Below are 17,506 nucleotides of genomic sequence, written 5' to 3'. Positions count from 1 at the left end.
GATCCTGTCTCAAAATAAAAAAAATTATTTATTTATTTATTTTTTAATTTTTAAACCTTTTTTTTAATTGGTTGTTCACAACTTTACAAAGCTCTTGACATATCATACTTCATACATTAGATTGAAGTGGGTTATGAACCCCCAATTTTACCCCAAATGCAGATTGCAGAATCACGTCAGTTACACATCCACAATTTTACATAATGCCCTATTAGTAATTGTTGTATTCTGCTACCTTTCCTATCCCCTACTATCCCCCCTCCCCTCCCCTCCCTTCTTCTCTCTCTACCCCATCTACTGTAATTCATTTCTCTTCTTGTTTATTTTCCCATTCCCCTCACAACCTCTTATATGTAATTTTGTATAGCAATGAGGGTCTCCCTTCATTTCCATGCAATTTTCCTCATCTCTCCCTTTCCCTCCCATCTCATGTCACTGATGAATGTTACTCTTTTCTTCCTACTCTTCCTCCCTGCTCTGTTCATATTTGCTCTCATCAAAATAAAAAATTAAAAAAAAAAAGGATTGGATGTGGTTCAGTGGTTACATACCTCTGAGTTCAATCTCTGGTACCTAAATAAATAAATAAATAACTATGTGCCGTGTGTGTGTGTGTGTGTGTGTGTGTGTGTGTGTGTGTGTGTAGGGAAATAACTACTGGAATACTTGAAAGCTGAATGTGAAAATAACAGCACTGATTTTACCTTTTCCCTGGATAAGAATGTGGCTAAGCTGATGCTATCTGATTCAAGAATGAAGGATCAACTCTTTGTGAAAACATCCCTGAGTGGAAGCTCATAGACTTTTAGTGTGAGTCTATTGGTAGTGGTTCCAGTCCCAAATGCAAAGTGACACAGCAAGAATTTCCCCTTTTGGATTAAGTAATGTCCTCACTTGCACACATAATGTGATCATTCCCATGGTTAGACATCTGGGCCCAAGAGAAACTACACAATGATGGATTGTGCCTGCCCATGCTTTATGTGGCCACTCCATTTCTAAAATATTTTGTACTTTTGGATCAATCAATTAGTAAGTTAATATAGCTTTGAAGAGGATGTCTCATGTGTGTGTGTGGCGGGGGGCGGGGTGATTATTTCTTGTTATTCCATAATATTGTAGTAGCATAATTCTATGGGTAGAATTTGTGGCTTTTATTAGATTCTCATCAGATACTTGACCTAAAGGGCTTAAAAACCACTTAGCTAGCGAAATAAAATGGTTTTACAGATCTGGAAAGTTGAGTCTTGGAGAGGTTAGAAGATGTAACCCAGTACCATTGGCAGAATTACGGTTAGTAAATGATTTTGTCCCTTTCCAGTTCATAAACTCTAATAGAAACTAATACTTTAGGGACCTGTGGGATGATAAGATAACCTAATATCAACATCACACTACTCAAAATCTGGAGTCAGAAGTCATTCCATGGTTTGTTTCATCCTTTCCTTCTAATCTTGGTTTCAGAAGGAACAGGATAAACCAAGGCACCTAGACAACTGGATAACAGAATCAAAGTACCCAGGATCCACAAGATCTTAGATACATAAGCACATGGTTATAGTTAGAGATCTTCTGGTATTACTCAGTGAATGTTCCATAGGCATAAACAACAACATTGTTTGCTATTAACAAGATGCTTTCCTGGAAAACTCATTGTTCCACACACTGTGGAGGCAGCATCCAATGACAACGTATGCATCTCCCTCTTGGTTTTAGCTGCACTATAAAATGACCTCGGAAACCAAAGCTCTTTTGACAGTTTTGTGCCTCTACCTACATCAGTTTTCTCGTTTTTATCTCTAATGACACTGACCCATGAGACTGCTTAAGACAATATTCCAGGGAAGGTCTCTTGTCACTTTGACAGAACTTTTCACTAAAACAGCATCTCAACCCAATGGTTCTTTATGGTCTTTCCTAGTTTCCTGCTCTTGGTTTTGGTTCCCTCTTTATCTGTTATCCTGCTTCTAATATCACCCTTTTTGTTGTTTGGGTTCATCTGCCTTGCTTTATTCAGTTACTTATCTTCCTTCCTTCACAAGTTAAATGAGTATTTAACTGTGACGACTACTATATCACATAGTTTGGTAAGGAACTTCTTAAATTATTCATCAACATGGCAGCAAAAGAGGCTTTCTTGAATATAAGAATATAAGACATGCTATTCTAAACTTAAACAAATAGCCCATTTTATGCAGTGTTCTTGTCTTATAGAGTAATACCAAGATGTCTTGAAACACATGAAAGCGCTCTGTGTAACCAAAATCTAATGCAAAGTATTCTGAGCATCATCAATTTCTTCCTAATAACTATCATTCCATCAGTAACAACACATAATGTTTACTAAGTACCTATATATGCCAGACATTGTGTAAAGTTCTTAAGTGCTTTTTCTCATTTAATTTTCGGTTAGTAGTCACAAGCACCATAATCATCTCAACCTTATAGATGTGCAAACAAGTAGAGACAAAAAGGTAGAGCTGATTTCTAACCCAGGCCAGTCTGCCTTCATAGCCATAGGTAATGCATATTATATGCATATATTTAAAACCCTTAAACATACATGTTAACAATTTCAGTTTAAACTACCTTTTGGTGTTAACTCCATGTTATTACTACAGAACACACTGATTGTCTGTGTTAAAAAGAGTACTTTCAAATTCAATAATCTAGGTTAGCATTTGTTGAATGAACCCACATTTATTTTATCACACCATATCTAAACTCCAATTAGTAGATGCCTCAGAAAACAAACAAACAAAAAAAAGGATATGATGAGGGACAATTTCTTGAAGAAACAATACAAGAACAGTTTCTGGAGCAAAAAGACAAGGGTCTTGGGTCCACTGAATCCCCAGCACAGTAAGAGGGGGGAAAAAAAAGATACTCCTATCATGGAAATTCTGTACAGTAAGAGTAAAAACAATTTTTTTTTAAGTTTCTAAGGAGAAAAACATATCACATAGAAAAGAGAAGTTTCAAACTCCTTAGCAGCCACATGCAAGAATCCAGAAGACATTAGAAACCTACCTTTGATGTTTCCAGTGAAACATGTTTGGCTTAGAATTCCTTACTAAGCTTTTCCTTTACAAAGTTTCCTCACATTAAGTGCAGGAGCAGAATGAAAGTTTGTGTCATGAAAGTACTAGAGAGTGTTCTCTATAAAAACAGGAGTTAAAACCAAGACAACAAGAAATCCAGGAGACAGGGGACCCACAGTGCTAAGGCAATGACCACCCCAGGGTAACTGGGAAGGGAGAGCCCAGGATGGTGGAGCGGCAAGTCTAAATGGAGTGGGACTCTAGGAAGCATTATCTCAAGGAAGGAAAAAAAAATAGAACTCCTGGGTACATGACAGGTTTGAACATGAAGTTTTTTTTTTTTTCTTTTTTTGCTGGTGCTAGAAACTGAACCCAAGGTCTCATATATGCTAAGCAGGTGTCTACCATGGAGTTATACCCCGGTGTTGTCATTTGAGAGATGTTCACTACAGCTGCTAGAGAATGTGGGACGACTTAGCTAGTGGGTATCTTAACATGCAAAGAATTATATAAAGCAGTTGATAACTTCAGAACAAAAGAAAGTTGCAAGTGGATAAAAATGTGATGACAACTCATTAGTAAACCATAAGCTGTATCTATAGAGTCATAATAATAAAAACACTGAACATGTACTAATCAGAGTGAAATTAAGGAACATGCAAGACTCGAGTGGAAAAACAGAAGAATCTTATCAACAAAATAAAATAAGGCTTGAGTAAGGACAAGTATGCCAAGTTCCTGAAAAAGGAGATTAGATTTTTTTTTTTTTTTTGTACTAGGGATTGAATCCAGAATCACTCAACCTCTGAGCCACATCCCCAGCCCTTTTTAGAGCTGATTTCTAACTCAGGTCAATCTGCCTTCATAGCCATAGCTATGCATATTATATTCATATATTTAAAACCCTCAAGCATATATATATATTATCTTGAGACAGGGTCTTGCTGAGTTGTTTGGGGCCTTCATAAGTTGTTGAGGCTTGTTTTGACCTTGTGATCCTGCCTTAGCCCCCAAGCTGTTGGGATTAGAAACATACATAACCATGCTTGGCTAGGAAAATAGATTTTATAAAGATGACAAAATTCCCAAATGAATGTAAATGCAATATTATCCTAAACAAAAAACCAAATTGAGTTTTTAGATGTAAGTCAGCAAGTTGTCTTTACATTTTCTAAAAGCAAATATGTAAGAATTTATATATATGTATATATATATATATACATATATCTGTATATATACATATATATATATAATCAAAAGCTTTGTTATAATGTCATAATGTCATATACAAAGCAGAAATTAATGAGCATTGTTGACAGAGTTATTAATGAGCAATAATATGCCCTTATGTGAATCACTGAGAAAAACTGAGCATTGTTTTGTCATACTCCTGCAAAGAATGCATGACCTGAGGCCAATCATGAGGAACCATCTGGTTGATCCAGCTTGAGGGTCACTCTGAAGACAATCAGTATCCAATTTCTGTAACGTTAGCAATGACCTGTATTTGATAACTTTTCCCTCAATTCAGTAGCCATGAGTCATGTGTGACTGTTGAACACTTAAAGTTTTATTTCTCAAACCAGCCACATTTAAGATATTTTATTTAAAATGTTCACATGTGCCTATTGGCTATTGCAATAGAGAACCCAGCCTGGAAGAGACTAAAGCGAAAGAAGAACTGAATGCAGTGAGTCCCTGGATGCTATCCTGGACCAGAAGAGAAAAGAGTCATTGTTGGGACAGTTTGCAAAATTGAATTGGGGCTGTGTTCTGGACCAAAGCATGGCTTCATTATTTCCTGCCTTAGAGGGGATGAGGCTGTCCCTGTTTTTTTGTAAATTGGAGAAGTTAGGAGGGATAGGAAATACTGCTTTTAAATTGTCTTCCAGGGTTAAAAAAAAAGAACTCATATTAAAAGGGCAATAAGTACAATATGGATCTATATAAAGTATGACTCATTATTTCATGGAGAGAAAGATTATTTGGAGGATTTTGTCTCTGTCTCAAAGGACAGGAAAATGAAGATGGTGTGAAAAGTATTCTTCTTTGTGAAAATAATATACCTAAAGAAAAGTCAGGAAAATAAAAGAAGAAAAAACCAGGAATCTAAGCCAAAAGCAAATAGTGAAGCCCAGATTCCTGTTGTAGCCATCTCATAGATAGTCACACATCCTGAGCTTGAATACCTCTACAAACAGAGAAACTCTGACGCTGTCCAAGGAAGTTCATAGTGTTATCACACAGATTCGTCTTTAGAAAATTGTTCCTTATCCTCAACCAAAATCTATGCACCTATATTCTCTCTCTCCAGATCAATAGGCCACACAGTTTTCCTTTAGGGCCATGAAGAACAAGCTGACCCCTCTTGCTCTTCCACATGACAGTTCTCGGAACATTTTAAAACAACTGAATTTTCTCCAAATATCATGAAGTCCCACTTTTTTTTTTTTTTTTGGACTCCTTTCAGTCATAGTTGTCTGAACATGTAAAGATATTTTTTTCCTTTATCTTTCTTAAAATGTGGTGAGCCTAAATGAGGTTCCATGTTTCATATCATCAGGCAAGGAACAAGATGGGTGGGACCATTGGTTCTTGCTTCTAAGCAGATAAATGCCTATTAATGGATCGTGATGCTATGGTTGCTTTTGGAGAAAGTGACCACGTGGATCTGACTTCCATTGACCTGACCTTTAACTACCAATTTTTCTGCTTGGACTGTCTTTCCTATTATTGTTGGGTATTTGATTTTTTTAGAACCTAAGTATGAGAATTTACCCTTTATCACTACTAACCTGTATTTTCAAAGAGCCCAGTAAGCGCTCTATTTTGTGGAGATCTTTGGGGCCTGACTTGTCATATAAAATATTTTATATCCCTCTCAGCTGTATATTAATTCTAATTGTAATGAGATTAGTTTCTATGTAGTTACTATGAAAGTTTAATTATAATAATTACTGTAAAATAATTAGAAATAGATTTATATGAAAAGATAAATCATAAAAGATATTAAAATGCAGAATTATTAAAGTGACCAAAATATATGGGTGGACATAAAGAGAAAATGAAAGAGATAGAGAGAAGAGCATGTCAAAAGGAAAATCATAACTAAGCAATTGGTTAAACATAGAAGAATAAGAATTTTACCTACATATCAAAAGTAATTGCTCCAGAAAGACATGGGTATAATTTCACCTAAATTCTGAGCTATTTTACATGATCCTACTTGGTTAGATATTGGAACATGCCATTCCAAGTTGACATGGTTAAGCTACAGTGAATAAGGTCTTAAAGCTACTGCTTAAATTTTTCAATGATTCCTCTATCACTTAAAGAGAGAATCCATATTATGGCAGATTATTCTTTCTACATCTGGCTCAGGACTTAAAATCTTTCACCCTTCCCTGCATGAAACCATGTAATATACATACGCTGTAAGAAGATGACTGCAGATGGCAAAATACATCATGCTCTGCTTGCACACTTCGTTCCCTCTGCCCAGACAACCCTTCCTTTCCTCACTTGTTGAACCTATAGCTCAAGTTAGTTAAGACACCATTGGGCTACGTTCCCTCCCTTCAACCTCCATTTATTTATCATATCTATTATTTTGTGAAGGTGTCTGACAGAACATTTCTTATTATATCATAATTACCTCATTGTTTCTCTTTATAAACTCCTCAGAAAGTATAACAGAGAAGCATTTGGCATAAAGTAGATGCTCCATTGCCATGTCCTCAGTGAATGAAGGAAGGAATGTAAAATATCCATTCTGGAACCAGGTTATTACATTACTTAGTACTCTTTGATTTCCAGTATAGGACAACAACTCAAGATAGTCTAAGGATAAAAAGGTGTAAAGGGCGTGGCTCTGTTGAGTGACAGGAATATCTCCCAAAGAAACCAAGAAAGGGGAGCACCAGACCCTCCAAAGTTCTGAGATAAGATGATAAAAAGACATTAGGAGAATTCCACTCTTATTTTTACTTTTTTTTTTTTCCAGATCATCTGCATTGTTCTTCTTTCTCAGTGTAGAGTAGCTTTTCTTATATGTATAATAGCTCTTCCACTTACATCTTGGAGTGCCAGTTGTGTGTCATGAGTGCTGTTTCAATTCCAAATGTCTAAGTAGGAAGGTGATTGGCCCAGGTCCAGTCAGGTATCACCCACTCTCCAGGCCCTCGATCAGGAAGCAGGGAGGAGCATGGTGCCAATATGGCTGCTGGTGGACCCTCTATCCTGCAAGCTGGGATAGGAGAGGGTGGCCTCAGGAAAGTGGAAGTGGCTTCAGCAGGGAGCAGACACGCAAACACCATCTACTGTAGACTGTCAAATCTGCCAAAGAATGCAGGGAACTGCTACAAGCAGGAGAGTTTGGGTCAACAAACTTGGGTTTTAAAGAAATTCTGGGATGATATTATGTTGAAACAGCACCCAAAGTGGTCTTTTTCTTTAAGCATGAGTGGGACCAGGGCAGGTTTTCCCTGAACATTCCCTCTCTAATGCAGATTATGAGTTATGGGTGTGCAAAGGAGTCAAGGGTACAAATGTATGTGTGAGAGTGAGAGAAACTTGGAGGGAAACTTTGTAATTAATCTTTTGAAAATCTACATTTTCTGTCCACTGATGAGTTATTGTTCATTTCCCCTAGTGTTCTGCATTACAAAAGTTCTAACTAATTTTCATAGTATATTCAAAGAATAGTGAGCAATTGATTTTCTGGAACATGGAGTATGAGAGGGAGTAGCAGAATATAAAAATTCTGAAGATAGTATAGAGAGGTAATTTAAGAGCCCTTAGTGTGTTCAAAAGAAATTGGGAAATGCTGAAAATTGTTGATTTGGGCAATGGACTGATTGGAAACATGTTTTGAGATATCTATAGTAGTGGTATAAATGAATTAGACTGGAAGGTTATGAGTTAGGAGGCTATTGTATTTGGGTAGGAAATGATTTTTTAAAAATGCTTGCAACTACATGGTTACAAAAGAAGTAGAAGTAATAGAAATAGGAAAATAGTAAGAATGACGTGTCTATAAAATTTTTGAATAGAGACCCATTTAAGAATTTATAATAATTATAGTCATTCTCCCCATAGACTATTGTAGATTTCTTGTAGCCCATTTATGACCCTAGGAACTCTGGATTAGAAAGACATCTGGGGGAAATAATAGATAGAGCTTTGAAACAGAATAGATGGGGAGATGAGGAAGCTCAAGTCAAAGATAACATGCAGGTTTCAAACCCGATGACTAGAGAAGAAATGTTGCCACAAAACAGGAGAGAAACTGGAGGTCAAATAGAAAACCAAGTCTTAGCATGTAGACAGGTGGGGAGAGGACGATGCACCTAGTTTTAAATACATTGTCTCTACAGATTCTCTTGGGATAAGCAATCATGTGAGTTTAGGAAAGAAAACTATATTTTTTGAGAATCTACTACAACCAGGCAGGTAATATATTTTAACTCATTCAATGATCACCCAAACCCGGGGCTAAAACATTTTCTTAATTTCTCTGAAATGTTGAAATGAAGTAAATTGCTCAAGGTCATATGGTTCATTAAACAGCACAGAGAGAATTTGTATGTAGGTCTGCTGGCCTGTATACCTGTGCACCTGGATTGCCCTACAGGGCCTCCCTGTAGGCAGCTAGAAGGCCAGGATGGAGCTTAAAATTGCCATTCTCATCATGCCAAACACTTTAGAATTGAATTGTTCTGCAAATTCTTTGTGTGTATTTGTCTTGTTTCCACATGAAAGGTATAAATTCTTTAAGGATAGAGACAACATTATAAATTTCTCTTGCTTCCTTCTGCAATAACTCTGTGCAGCGCTGGACACAGAAGAAGCCTCACTGAATATTTAGATTGATCAATGATCTTGGTCCCTGGTGATAATTGCATAGCATCTTCATGTTGAGGTTGTAATCCTCATGAATTATTTATTTAGAGGCTTTCCTTTCCTGGATATAGCAGCAGGTACAACACAGAAAAAGGCGGAGCATGTAGAAACAGCAGCAAAATAATCAGTTTTAGTCACAACTTTACCATCTCCCGGTCTCTGAACCTTTGTATGTCATTAAGGGGAACGCCAAGCAGCAGTATTTGCCATGGTTGCCAGAGGCCAGGGATACTGTTATATAGTGTCGTCAGCATTCTAACCCCAGATATGCTTTCCTATGTAATTCATTAAATAACCTAGCTATGGAACTACATTAAATAACTTAGCTGTGGAACCACATCAAGTCTGCTCATCTCCTGCCTCTGTCCAGAAGGATAGATGACTGCAGCCTGAGGTAGGAAATTAGAAAAAATGATTTGAAGCGATCAACAGAAACACATGAGAGTTATTGATGCCTGATATGCTTATCCAAGAACAAAAGCAATTTGAAACAGTACAGCTGGACCAATTTTGTCCCCATGATTTCCTAAAGAGCATAATGCTAACATTAATAGCTACCATTTAATTGTCTTATGTACTATTTTGAGAGCTTGCTAAGTGCTTTAAATAAGTTGCCTTATTTAAAACTGAAACCAATTTCCTCAGGAAAACAATTCTCTGGGTTACTCTAAAGTCTAGGCAATGAAACATAAAGGGATTCAAAGGAGGAAGATGGAGATGACCTGCACAGCTTAGAGCTAGAGCTTTCCAAAGCCCCAGATAATCCACACATGGCTGACACACTTGTTTTATTCTCCAGGACCCCTGTGAATAACATCCTACATAACAGGTGGGACTGAATCTGACTTGTTTACTATTATATTCCCAGTACCTGAAGCACAGTAGAAGCTCAAAATCTGTGTAGAATTAATAAATGAATCTTTAAATACATTATTACATACAAGGTCTTCCTCATATATAGAAAACATGAGAGGTATCTAAAGCTATTGATCTGAGGAATAAAGAGATGTGACTTTTGTCCAAGGATAGCATGCTATCCATCTTTCACACCATTTGTATCCCATCATGAGAGTGTCTATTTTTAAATAGAATCATGTCTCCCTTACTAGCAAAGGCATATTAGGCTCTTGACAATCATTTAGAACTTAGAGACAATCCGGTTATCCAATCCTTTTCTGTGCAGACTGCCAACTATGGAATGACTAACCACAGCAAGTTCAAAGCAGTCCTGGGGATTAGCCTGTGAGTCTATGATTATAAAAGTCAAGGACAGTTTCCTGCACCATTACATTATTATTTCACTAAAGTGGAGCCCTAAGCTAAATGTACTTTAGGTTTTGGGAGAATTTAAAAGTCCAGGGACCATAAGCTGGCCCTCAAGAGGTAGAATTGCAGTCAGAATCCTGAACTGTTACACTGTGGAGGGGTCTCAGGGAAAAAATTAAAAATGAAAAAAAATTAAAAATTGATCCAGAAAGCGTTTCTGCCAAGAACAGCTGTCACAGTAGCAGACAGAAGTCACTGAGAGGTCCCCCAGGAGAGAATGGACAGCAGTCATTTTACATCAAGTTATCAATCCTCTTTTTATCAAACCTAGCACACTAGAGAAAATTAGAGATCATTCACCAACTTCCATGGTCATCCCCCAAAAGATAATGACAGTGAAGGGTGGAATAAATCCGTAAGATAGGGGAAAGGAAGTGGTTTCTTTGTAACTCCACTCATGGTTTATTATCTTTAAATAATATCAAGAAGCAGGAAGAGGCCACAAATACCTGAGGCAGAGATTGTTAACTGTTCACTAAATTTTTATTTTCTTCTTGTTGTTGGCCCATAGACAAACTAAGTTAGCCTTTCTTGCATTTGCCCCCACAAATAGAATATGAATGGAAGGGGTATGTGCCATTTCAGAGCAAAGGCATTTTAAGAAGGAGATGTACTTCCTCCATACTCTCCCCCCATCTGTATTCAGCATGGAAGACAGCAAAACCCTAGATGATGGTGGAGCCACAAAATGGCTGAAGCCTGAGTTCCTCGGTCACCACATGGAGAAGGCCTTTTGCTATTACAGAATACCAACCTTGGGCTGTTGGCTGAGCAAGAGATAAACTTTCACTGTGTAGAGCCCATGTGCAATTTGGATGTTTTAGTTTAGATAGGAGGTATCCCTCAAAAGCTCATATGTGAGACAATGCAAGAACGTGAAGAGGTAAATGATTGAATTATGAGAGCCTTAACCCAATCAGTAAATCAATCCCCTGAGAGGGATTAACTGAGTGGTAACCAAAAGCAGGTAACATGTGGCTAGAGGACCTGGGTCATTGGGGGTGTGCCTTTGGGGTTTATATTTTGTTGTGGTGAGGAGAGCTCTCTCTCTCTCTCTCTCTCTCTCTCTCTCTCTCTCTCTCTCTCTCTCTCTTTCTCTCTGCTTCCTGGTGCCACTTTCCTAGCTGCTTTCCTCTGCTACACAATTCTGCCATGGCATTTTACCTCACCTCAGTCCCCGAGAAATGGAGTGGCTGTCTATGACTGAGAACTCTGAAACCATGAACCCTCAAATTAACTTTTCCTCCTTAAAATTGTTCTTGTCAGGTCTTTCGGTCACAGCAGCAAAAAAGCTGATGACAACAGATGTATTTGTTTCAACAGACCAGATCACCTTACTAATATACACCCCTAAATACATCCCACAGACTTAGATGACTAAGCAAAGTTCAATAAGAAGATCTTTGTGAGGAAGTCCCAACCCCTGTGATTGCAGTTAACATGATCATACATGCTGTGAAAAAGTCACCACAACAGGAGACTTTGTATCAAGTCCTATCACCTCTTCCTAAGAGCGATCTGGAGAGTGATTTGCTGAGTCTTTCTGCTCACCTGTCTCTGGTATGCCTTTGCTCATATGGTGATCATGAGAAGAAGAGAATAAGTTGAAAAAATTAATTGGTAGAGCAGTCTGTTAATTTCTGGCCCATTAATGTAATGTAGGTAGAGGTATCAAATTGTTTTATACATCCAAAATGATCAACTTCTACCAGTAAAGCCTCAAAAGTTTGGCTTTTGGAGTATGTAGTAAAGGGTTGGACTTAAGGAATTTGTAAAATTAAACAAAATTATTATAATGTCATCTAAGGATCTTTCCAAATTTGGGATTCCCAGCATTATAATAAATCATCAAAAATATTAATGGAGCCAGGTGCAGTGGTGCATGTCTATAATCCCAGTAGGTCAGGAGGCTGAGACAAGAGGATTGCAAGTTTAAAGCCAGCTTCAGCAATGGCAAGGTGCTGAGCAACTCAGTGAGACCCTGTTTCTAAATAAAATATAAAATAGGGCTGGGAATGTGGCTCAGTGGTTGAGTGCTCCTGAGTACCAAACAAACAAAAATTATTAATAGAGATGGAATCTGATGGGTTCAGAAGTTCAGAATATTGGAATAGAATCCATGTTTGTATTAGATCATATAGAAATGACTAAATGCCTATGTTCTTTGATTTGACTGGAAATAAGTTGTCTATCATGACAGCAGTGCAGGTTATTTTGTGTTGCTAAGAAAATCTGATCAACCATTTTTATCTCAAAATATACTAGAAAAGCATTAATCATTATCTAAAAATGCTCACCCAAATCTTTTAAAATATGGGAGCATTATTAAAGATTGATAACAAAAGGTCTTTTTCTGAGAAAAAGTTTAATCAGAATCAAATCAGAATAGGATTGAGTCGTTAGACCACCACTTTAGATCCAAAGGAAATGCATATAAATGTCCTCAACATAGGCTACCTTGGCAGACTCTTCTTGTAGTCTCTGAAATGGGGGAAATAGCCCTTGACATCTGTCTTTTTTATGGGCTTTCTAAGAAGATTAGTAAAGAAGCCTACATAAAGTGTAAATAGTGGGTGCAAAGGAGGAAGATGGGCAGTGTGGGGAAAGAAAGAAAGAAAGAAAGAGAGTTTGCATACTCATGCTAAAAACTGGAGAAAGCAGAACTATTATGGGTGTGATCTTTCCCACTGTGAAAATAAACAAAGATCACCCAAATGAAAATGAACAAAGGCTATTTATGCACAGTATACTACATAGCAAGAGGTTCAAGCACTATCACTTGTGTTTGATAGCATCTCAAAGGGAGACAGGGGAGTGAGAAGGCTTTATCATAAAAAAAAAGAAAGAGAAAGAAAGGGCTTCAAGTAGGCTCTGATTGAAAGGTGCTGGCAAGGCAAGCTGGATGCAGACTGACTGGAGGTAGGGTGTCCTATGAGCTTGGTTTGGGGAGTATGCATGGATTTTCTCACTGGTCCTGAGTTGGAAGCAGTGAGGGTGGGAGTGGGGGAGTCCTCGCTGTTCTGGATGCTTGCTGCAGAGGTTGTGGTTTTGTTTCCTGGGATGGTGACTGGAGAGGTTATAGGTCAGATTTCAATGGCTATACATCCGGCCATTGTCCATGAGCATGTGCTCTTCATCCTTCTTCCATACCCCTCCCACTCCCACACATATCCTGCCAGTTTTAGTCCAGAGGTTTCATTTCTTTCTTCACCTTTTACAATTTCCTGTTTCTACCTTCTCCTACTTGTCACCAGCCTTGTAAGTGCAGTTCCCCCACCCTGGCTTGTCCTGTACCTTCACTTGGTTATGCAGGTACCACCCTCACACCACCAGCAGCTTTAGCCTCATTAGTTACTAGGTTTTCTTGGACAATGCTTGCTTCAAGTAATTTTACTTTTCTCCAAACTCCTGTTTCCCTTACAGTCTGTGCCACATCATTAAACACTTAATTATAAAATGTTTTTAACTGATTTTCATTAATTTGTGCATGTTAATCTTATCTCCCCAGCCAGATTGTAAATTTGAAGGCTGGTATCATAGCTTATGCTTTCTCTTGCATATCATAATAGTTTTCAGTGCTAAGACCATGTAGGAAATATTCAGTAGATAGTTGTTAATTGAATATTTTCTAAATGTCCTATTCAGTTAAGAGAATAAAATGGAACTGACTCATTTTTTTTAATCAGCCATCACTCTAGATGCTAATTTTAGCCATAATCATCCCAATTTTCTTGGAATTTGCAGATTTTGCACATTAAAGTTCAAGGTCCCAGAAGAAAGGCTTCTCTCACATCAAGTGAAAAGGTGAAAAGAAGAAAGAACTCTGATTATTTTTCAGCTTGCAAGTCCTGTATAGTAGTGAACCTTCTGAACAATTCTTGAGGTACACATTGGTTTTTTTAACAGAAAAGTTATGGAGTCCTAGGGGTCAGACAAAAATAAAGAGTTCAACGGCTGTCTAAACATCCCTGGGAACAGTTAGAGTAGTGGTGGCAAAAATGGGAATTCAAGAGAAGTTGTATGAGTACAGACATTTTTGTTTTCCATATTTTTATTGGTGCATTACACTTGTGTATAATGGTGGGATTCATTGTTACATATTCATACATGCACACAATATAACAGTATAATTTAGTTCATATCATTCCCCAATATTTCCCCTTTCCTCTACTCTTCTGAACTCCCTTTGATTTCCATGAGATCTCCTTCACCTTTCTTTTCCTTTTCCTCTCTAGCTTCCATATCTGAGAGAAAATATATGACCCTTGACTTTCCAAGTTTTTTTTTTTTTTTTGCTTAACATAATGTTTTCAAGTTCTGTCCATTTTCCTGCAAGTGACAAACTTTCATTCTTCTTAATGCCTGAATAAAACACCATATGCGTATACACCACTTTTTCTTTATCTTTTCATTCACTGATGGACGCCTAGGCTGGTATCATAGTTTGGTTTTTAAGAATTATGATGTTATAAACATGGCTGTGCATGTATTGCTATAGTATGATGACTATTTCTGTAGAATACATACTGAGGAATAGAATAGCCAGGTCACGTGAGGGTTCCTTTCCTAGTCTTTGGACATCTTTCTAATGAAAATTCTCCACATATGCCTGATAGGGCTTCAAATAAATTAAGAATAGCAGCTAGAATAGAATCAAAGAAGAGAAGTTATGACTATCATTAAAACTTAAACAAGAATACACACACACACACTACACATTGTAGTATATAGACAATCCAGCTTTGTGTCTACATATGACAGACTATTCATTGATGTAGCTTTCTCTAGGTGGAGAGAACTAGTGGAGTATTGGGACAACTCACCAGCTCATGATTGACAACTGTTTAATTGTCAGAAATTTTACTATCCAGTTGTTAAACTATTGGTATCTTGGGAGCAGCCATGTTGAGAATACTTACACCAAGATAATTAGTAAACTTTACTAATTGGAGTTTGCTTTTTTAGAGCACACTAGTAGCAGACAAGAAAGATTACCTGTCTTCTTTTCTTTAGAGGACCATCAGGGAAAAAGGCAGCAACCTGACAAATCCTGCACTTCTCATACAATGTTAAAGTTGAATGAGACTGTGGAAGAACTGAAGTCCATAACAAGAAATGACTGCCCAAGATCATGTGTCTGGTCTGGTCACATAGAAAGTCTAAAGAAACACCCAGGTTTTCTTACCCTCACCCATTACTTTCCGGAAATACAGTGTTTCATTATTCGCCATGGTATCTTTTCCTCCCTCCTTCCCCGCACATCAAGGAAAGCTCCTGCTGGTAAGGCCAGATCGCTCTCCTGTGTCGGAGCCCAACTCATAAAATGCTATTAAGTGAATTACTGATGACCTAATTCCCAGCTGCAGGACACATTCCATTAGAGGCAGGCTGGCTGCCAAGAAGTGTCAGCAATGACTGGATGGCAGAGTGATTGAAACCATCCTGCCTTGGATGGCGGGGCCTCTGAAAGTGAGTTCATGGTGGGGAGGAGGTGCTCCTTTCCCCAACATTAGATCTGGTTCTTTTTCTGGGAATTGAATTCAGATTCAAATAGAACTTTCCTGAAGTAACTAGGATTATCATCGCAGGAGCAACCAGAGGTAGTGTCTCTACGATCCTAAGTATCTACTATTGTGAACACATTTACCCATCAGCCACAGCACCAGATTGCATTTTTCCCCACCCACAGCAGTACTTTTCTCTCACTTGCCTCCATTGTCAGGCCATCCATCCTCCTCCTTCTGTATGGCTGATTTTCTAAGGATACAACGAGTTTTTCCTTGGTGCTATGGTAGAGAGAAGAGTAGGAACAATATGGTCTTTTTTCTACCTATAATTTACCTTAGTACTCTCAGATAAGAATTGGATAAGCATTTGTGAGGGGAAAAAATACATCTTAAATCAAAATTAGGTAAGTCCCATGTGGGCCATGTTATAGCTGATATGTACTTCTCTCAGAATTAGTACCAAGGTTAAATCCAATAAAGCACTTTGTAAACTGTAAAGAAGCAACACACACAAAGAAAAAAAAAACAGTTAAATATTAAAGAAAATATGAAAAGGCATTTAAATTTCAGAGAAACTTTGGATTCAGGCAGCCTTGATGGATGGAAGAAATGAGGCACCAGACCTTACACTGGGCCAGAGTCAGGAAACATTGGCTTCATCTCTAATCAACTTTGATACAGACAAGTCACTTGTCTTCTGACCCCTGTCTTCTCTGTGAATTGAAGGTGAACTGAATGATCACCAGATTCCTTCTATCTCTGAAAAGTGCCATCCTAAATCAAGAAGAGAGTCAGCTGGAGAGTCCAAGCCTACTTATCTAGTGCTTAAAACACTCTGTTCTATTTAGTTTTTCCCTTTAACCTCTTTCTCTACTCTTTTTCTTCCCTCTCCATCTTCTATTATTTAGGAGACATCTTCTGTTTTATATTTTGATTTTGTTTTCTCTTTCTCTTCTTCAAGCTATTAATGATGTCAAGTGACCATCGTTGCAGAACTCATTTCTAGCAGTTGTCATGCAATATTGACTACTATTACATAAATTTACTGTATAAGTACATTTAATTGGGTTGTGGTGAATGGGATACCTTGAGGGGGGGGGGTGTTTATTTGAAGTTAAAAACCCAGAGGGTTTTAAAAATTACTCTTAAAATATTTAAATTATTTTTAATTATTTAAAAGCTTTGCAGAATGGACTTAAAGGAAGTAAATTAGGAGGCCATCACATGTGGTAAATCATGTGATGAAAAAAATTTAAAAATGAAAATGAGTTAACTCTTGGCATTCTGTGTTTTTATAATTTTTTTTTTAAATCTAAAAATTGCTAATATCCTTCTACTGCCAAATCTCTGGGGAAATGTTTTTGTTATAGGTATGTATGTTCCTTAGCAAAGTGAGAGTTCAAAACATTAGTAAATAATATCATGACAAAGAAACTACCACTAGTTTGAACGCACATATATGTCTTTCTTTTCTTCTGCTTTTTAGAAATAACTGCCTTTATTTCCATTACCCCAGATCTCTTCTGTCTGAAGGCTATTGCCAAGAATTAGCCTTTGACTTCTATGTCATTTAATTTTTCCCTGAACTTTTCCTAATTGTGTAATGAAAACTAGAAGGCCTGCATGACATGTACTGAATACAGACCATAAGCAATAAGTATTTCAAAATTTCTCCAACATTTGTGATGCTAGCTAGTACTTCTCCATTTGTAAATGTCATGACTCAAAAAA

At 37.5% G+C, this 17,506-nt stretch overlaps 1 protein-coding gene across 5 annotated transcripts in view; it reads right to left on the bottom strand.

Moving 5' to 3' along the window:
* The window catches only part of GAP43 (growth associated protein 43), a 368,423-nt gene that overhangs the window by 170,792 nt on the left and 180,125 nt on the right, over positions 1 to 17,506 (bottom strand). The gene's annotated exons all lie outside the window — the stretch shown is intronic.

The sequence above is a fragment of the Spermophilus citellus genome, assembly GCF_964194105.1.
Source record: "Spermophilus citellus genome assembly, chromosome: 7".
Lineage (NCBI taxonomy): Eukaryota > Metazoa > Chordata > Mammalia > Rodentia > Sciuridae > Spermophilus > Spermophilus citellus.
The sequence above is the reverse complement of the archived record's forward strand: the minus strand, read 5'-3'. Positions and strand labels throughout refer to the sequence as shown.